Source organism: Triticum dicoccoides, chromosome 7A (genome assembly GCF_002162155.2).
Source record: "Triticum dicoccoides isolate Atlit2015 ecotype Zavitan chromosome 7A, WEW_v2.0, whole genome shotgun sequence".
Lineage (NCBI taxonomy): Eukaryota > Viridiplantae > Streptophyta > Magnoliopsida > Poales > Poaceae > Triticum > Triticum dicoccoides.
The window spans coordinates 710567591-710573803 of record NC_041392.1 but is presented as its reverse complement, the minus strand read 5'-3'; the positions used below and the strand labels follow the sequence as shown (position 1 = coordinate 710573803).

The 6213-nt window shown below is 49.7% G+C and overlaps 1 pseudogene; it reads left to right on the top strand.

Annotated features, from left to right (window-relative positions):
• Positions 1–210: 210 nt before the first annotated feature.
• Positions 211–2384, top strand: LOC119333986 (annotated as a pseudogene).
• The last annotated feature ends 3829 nt before the right edge of the window (positions 2385–6213 follow it).

The window sequence follows — 6213 nt, the reverse complement described above, 5'->3', positions numbered from 1 at the left end:
GTTTTATTGGTAACCTGGTAGTCTATGCCAGGCCTGAAACTGGGCTGGTTAGTACCGTCCAAAAGGCCCATTCGGCTGCCGGTCGACACCCACCCACACAATCGCACACAGGCACAGCCGACGGCTCCTCTCTTTCCTATCTCGTCCAGGGTTTCCCGACGGCTGACTGCTCCGGCCGCCCTCCCTCGCCACCTTCCCCACTCCGCGCCAATGGCAACTAGCAGCCCGTCGCCTCTGACGGTGATCCCTGCCCACCTCCTGGTTGAGATCTTCCTCCGGCTGCCCACCGCGGAAGACCTCGCCCGCGCCTCCGCCGCCTGCGTCTCCTTCCGCCGACTCGCCACCGACAGGTCCTTCCTCCGCAGCTTCCGCCGCCTCCACGCACCACCACTCCTCGGATTCCTCGACTACGGCAGGTTCCGTCCCTCTCTGCCGCCGCACCCATCCGCGCCCGCAGCCCGCGCGCTCGCCGTCGCCGCCGACTTCTACTTCTCCTTCATCGACTCCTACTGCCAGTGGACCGTGCAGGACTCCCGCGACGGCCGCGTCCTCCTCGACCGCGACCTCCGACAGCATGAGCAGCCCCCGGTTTTCAAAGATCTCGCGGTGTGCGACCCCTTGCACCGCCGGTACGTCCTGCTCCCTCCGGTACCTCACGACCTAGCCGCTTCGCTGGAGCACCCGTTCCCCATGGTAAGCGAGGCCCGGTGCAAGGCTTTCCTCGTTCCCCTCGGCGAGGATGAGGTGGCAGCGGGAGAGACAACATTCAGAGTCATCTTGATGGCAAATTGCAAAACTAGTCTGGCTGCCTTCGTCTTCTCTTCGAGCACCGGGCAATGGCAAGCGGCTGCATCCAAGGGTTGGAGTGATTTGGGCCTTGGCAAGCACGACATGGCCGAGATGTCATGGGTCCACTCTTTTATTCTCAGGCGCCATTATGCTTACGACTCAGGGTGGACACGGTCCGGGCCGGTCCGGTCCCTGACCGAGCCTCGCTTTTGACCGGCCGTGGTTGGCCCGGACCGGACCGGACCGAGGTTGTCTGCGGTCCTGTTTCTCTGGACCGGACCGGCAGCACCTAGGCTCGGTGAGGACCGACGGGACCGAATGGACCGGCTGCAGTTCGTGTCTGGGAGTGAGATGGGATGTTTTTTAGAACTCTTTGACAGTAAATTTGAACCTACAGATCATTAGGTTGCAAAAGAAGTTCAAATGGACAAAAAATAAGCAAGTTTGCAAACTCCCAAATTATCAACTGAAGAAAGATGCCAACTGAAGAAAGATGCCAACTGAAGAAAGTTCAGAGGAAGTGCAGAATTAAACAACTGACGGCGTCGGTGTGCAGGTGCAGGTTGCAGCCATTACGTTCCCCGCGTCCTCCAGCTTCGTGGTCGACGGCGGCGAGCCAGCGGGATGAGGTGGTTGACGATGGGCAGGTGGAGACGGACATGGTCGACGTCTCGACGTCGGCGGGCAGGAGCAGTCAATCCGGCTCCTTCACTCATCACTCCCCTGCGTGCAGGTGCATAGGAGGAGGTGGTCGTCGACGAGACGATGACAACGCGAGGAGCTGCAGGTGTTTGACGATGGCAACGGCTGCCGGCGGCGGCGGCGCTCCCTGCTCGAAGGAAAGTAGGTCGGGGAACGTGGGGTGGGGGCTTTGCCCTAGCGTAGCGACTCGCTGTCTAAGAATACACTGCTGGGCTGCGCACTTGGGCCAAGTATCTCGGTCCACCGAGCTGGCCCGGTCAAAAACAGGACCGGACCGACTTATTTTCGGGCCTGTTTCTGCAGACCGGACCGGTCATTTTTATCAGCGGGCCAGGACCGTTCGGTCCGGTCCGTCACGGGCCGCGAGCCGGGCCAAAAGCCCGCTCGCCACGTCCAGGCTGACTTACGACTGCTTCTACTGGGACTGGGTGGAATTCAGGAGGAAAAAGTTACTCTTGCTTGACACCAGGAAGATGGAGTTCTTCATTGCTGACCTCCCGCCCGGGGAATGGAACAAGGAAGGAGGAATAGCCGTTGTGGAGGCAGGGGAAGGCAGGCTTGGGATCTTCGGTTTCCATGGTAAAACTTCATCCAATCTCAGCTATGCCGTTGCACGGAACAAAGGCGAGAGTCCCAGCTAGTGGGAGGTGGAGAAGACAATCTCACTAGATTCTGGGCACAGATATTTTATCAGAGATGCAACCCAGAGGTACTTGCTCTTCACAAGGGTAGACGCCTCATCATCTCTAAAGGATCGACTTACTGGACATTTCTCAATGGATGTCAAGACGTTGCAGATTCAGAGGGTTTATGAGAAACAGAATTATCGTTTGCATGAGACATACCCATATATCAACTTCCCACCATCACTGCTGTCTTCAAGGAGAATATGAATTTGTAAAGTTTCTATTGCTTTAAACTTATCTCCATTGCTGACCTCCCGCCCGGAGAATGGAACAAGAGGGGTTTAGCCATTGTGGAGGCAGAGGAAGGCAGGCTTGGGATGTTTGGTTTCCGTGGTGAAACTGCATCCGATCTAAGCTATACCGTTGCATGGAACAAAGGCAAGAGTCCCAGGAAGTGGCAGGTGGAGAAGACAATCTCACTAGATTCTGGGTACAGATATTATATCACAGATGCAATAGAGAGGTACTTGCTCTTGACAAGGACAAGTGCCTCATCTCTAGAGAATCCACTTGATGGATATTTCTCAATGGATGTCGAGACATTGCAGCTTCAGAGGCTTTATGACGATCCGTCTTATCTTATGTATGAGACATACACATATATCAACTACCACCATCATTGTTGTCTTCAAGGAGAATATGAAGTGGTAAAGTTTCTATTGCTTCCAAGTTATCTCCTTCCCTTCATAATTATCACATGACTTGTCTACTGCTTCATGTTCATTATTGCAATTGGCAATTATTGTTTGATATAGTAGTGTTAATTTCTTGTGCTCATGGGAAAACTAAGAAGGTTTGAAAACATAATTGTGTTGCTTGTCTTGTTTGTTTCGATCACCTTTTTAAGAGAATGTGGTTAGTAAGAGAAATGATCCTGTACACTATGAGTAACTTATGCATTGGTCCAGATGGAATCACTAAAAACAGCAGGTCTTGTAATTATTTTTGAGTAGAAGGAGTACAACTTTATATCCAGTTTACCTTGGATTGTTTCACCTCGAGAAATTCATTCGAGTCAAAGACATCCCATTTTGTACACTTTTTCTTTTGATAGATTTAAGGAGGCAGAAAAGTTCTCTTTTAGTCATCTTCAGATGTATAATTTTATCTTGCGATGCTGTTTCGAGATAAACATTCATAACTACTATGGTCACAGATAAGATCATGAGTCACTGCTCTAAATAAGAAGAGCTTGTGCTCACAGGCAACTGAAATGTTATCCCGTCATGTTGTTTTATCTGAATCAACCGCATAAGATTGAAGGGAGTGCTTACCAACACGTTCAACTGAAATTGTTCTTTATTGCAGTCAATGTCTCCACCACTCTTAGATCCTCAGTATCATGGTTGTGCTCCGAATCTCCAAGCAAATTATATTGGTTAAGATGATGGACTGAAACATAACAAGTTTTCAGGTGGTTGCACTGTTTCTTGCTACCAACACCTGCAGTTTCTTTCTTTGTTTAGTTGGAAGTTTGTTATACTGATAGAGTGTGCATACGCAGTAAACAAATTCCTGCAAAAGCAATTTCGTATGAGTTTTTTTAGATCTGAATTCATTTATCTTCGTGTGCGTCTGAATTGTGTGTTTGCAGTCACATGTTTCAGATTCAGTTGAGGTCAATATTATGCTATTGTGCCCCGTCCTGTGATACTACCTACCTAATATAAGTCCAAAATATTTGTTCCTTTGAGGTGGTACAACTCTTCAACTAATATGCACAAATTGAGTGGAAATTCTTCTTGTGTTGTCTGAGTTTTTTTGTCTCGTTTGTCCAGATCCAGGGGAGTTGTTATCAGATCATCTTTCTGTGTTCGAAGCTACCTTGGGTTTGATAGCGTGGACTCTCTTCGCAGATTTGAACACCTACCTTGCCGACAAGTTGGCGCGTGGCAATCTAAAGGATTTCACCTGGCTGTGGTCTTCTGTATGTTGTTCTTGTTTCCATGCTACCTCTAGATTCAGTTAACCTGGTGTAACATGAATGTGCTGCCCCATGCCTAAGAATGTGACAAATGGAATTAACAGTTTGAGTCAAGTGACAACTGTGGTATTAGATGTAGCTGAAGTATATTAGCATGATGTCAAGTTTTTTCTTAGCTATTGGAGTTATGGTCTCGTTGAGGGTGAATGCAGTACACTAGGCAGTAGTTGTTCTTATTTGCATGGTACAGTACTTTGTAGCTTCAGTTAATGTGGTTGCTACTCCCTGAATAAGAGTTAATGTGACCATGAATTTAACAGTTTCAGTCAACCAACTGTGGTAGAGCTGATGCATATTTCCATGTCACATTTTTTCTCAACAACTGTTTTTTTTTAAACAAGGCAAAAGATTTGCCATTTTCATTGATTAAGAAAGAAGGTTTACACTTATGCCCGCAACGCGGGGAAGAAAACAACTACTCTCGCGGCATTACATTAGTCAAGTATTTTGCACCCGCTAGAGCCCAAAGATGGGCCTCTTCCTTGATCCTCCCGACAATTAACATGGTGGGTGAGGCGGTGTTGTGAAAAACTCTCGCATTGCGTTCCTTCCAAATCTCCCAAGATACCAACATCATCATCGGAGTGAGAGCCTTCCAGTGCGGTTTTGTATTGTTCACTGTATCAGTCCACCAACCTCTCACCGAGGTGGCATTTTCCCAAGCCAAAGTAGAGAAATCCAGGAGGCCAAGCCAGTTGGCGATCTCGGTCCAAATACGGGCCGTGAAGCGGCATTTGGCGAGAAGGTGCACAGCGGACTCAGGAGTGTGACGCCCCCGATTTGACCGTACACTAATCATGCACGCAAATGTGTACGATCAAAATCAAGGACTCACGGGTAGATATCACAACACAACTCTACAAATAAAATAAGTCATACAAGCATCATATTACAAGCCAGGGGCCTCGAGGGCTCGAATACAAGAGCTCGATCATAGACGAGTCAGCGAAAGCAATAATATCTGAGTACAGACATAAGTTAAACAAGTTTGCCTTAAGAAGGCTAGCACAAACTGGGATACAGATCGAAAGAGGTGCAGGCCTCCTGCCTGGGATCCTCCTAACTACTCCTGGTCGTCGTCAGCGGGCAGCACGTAGTAGTAGGCACCTCCGATGTAGTAGGAGTCGTCGTCGACGGTGGCGTCTGGATCCTATGCTCCAACATCTGGTTGCGACAACCAGGTAAAAGGGATAGGGGGAAAAGAGGGAGAAGGCAACCGTGAGTACTCATCCAAAGTACTCGCAAGCAAGGAGCTACACTACATATGCATGGGTAAATGTGTAAAGGACCATATTGGTGGACTGAACTGCAGAAAGCCAGAATAAGAGGGGGATAGCTAATCCTTTCGAAGACTACGCTTCTGGCAGCCTCCGTCTTGCAGCATGTAGAAGAGAGTAGACTGAAGACCTCCAAGTAGCATTGTATAGCATAGTCCTAACCGATGATCCTCCCCTCGTCGCCCTGTGAGAGAGCGATCACCGGTTGTATCTGGCACTTGGAAGGGTGTGTTTTATTAAGTATCCGGTTCTAGTTGTCATAAGGTCAAGGTACAACTTCAAGTCGTCCTGTTACCGAAGATCACAGCTATTCGAATAGATTAACTTCCCTGCAGGGGTGCACCACATAACCCAACACGCTCGATCCCATTTGGCCGGACACACTTTCCTGGGTCATGCCCGGTCTCGGAAGATCAACACGTCGCAGCCCTACCTAGGCACAACAGAGAGGTCAGCACGCCGGTCTAAATCCTATGGCGCAGGGGTCTGGGCCCATCGCCCATTGCACACCTGCACGTTGCGAGGGCGGCCGGAAGCAGACCTAGCCTAGCAGGCGTTCCACTCCAATCCGGCGCGCGCCGCTCAGTCGCTGACGTCACGAAGGCTTCGGCTGATACCACGACGTCGAGTGCCCATAACTGTCCCCGCGTAGATGGTTAGTGCGTATATGCCAGTAGCCAGACTCAGATCAAATACCAAGATCTCGTTAAACGTGTTAAGTATCCGTGAACGCCGACCAGGGCCAGGCCCACCTCTCTCCTAGGTGGTCTCAACC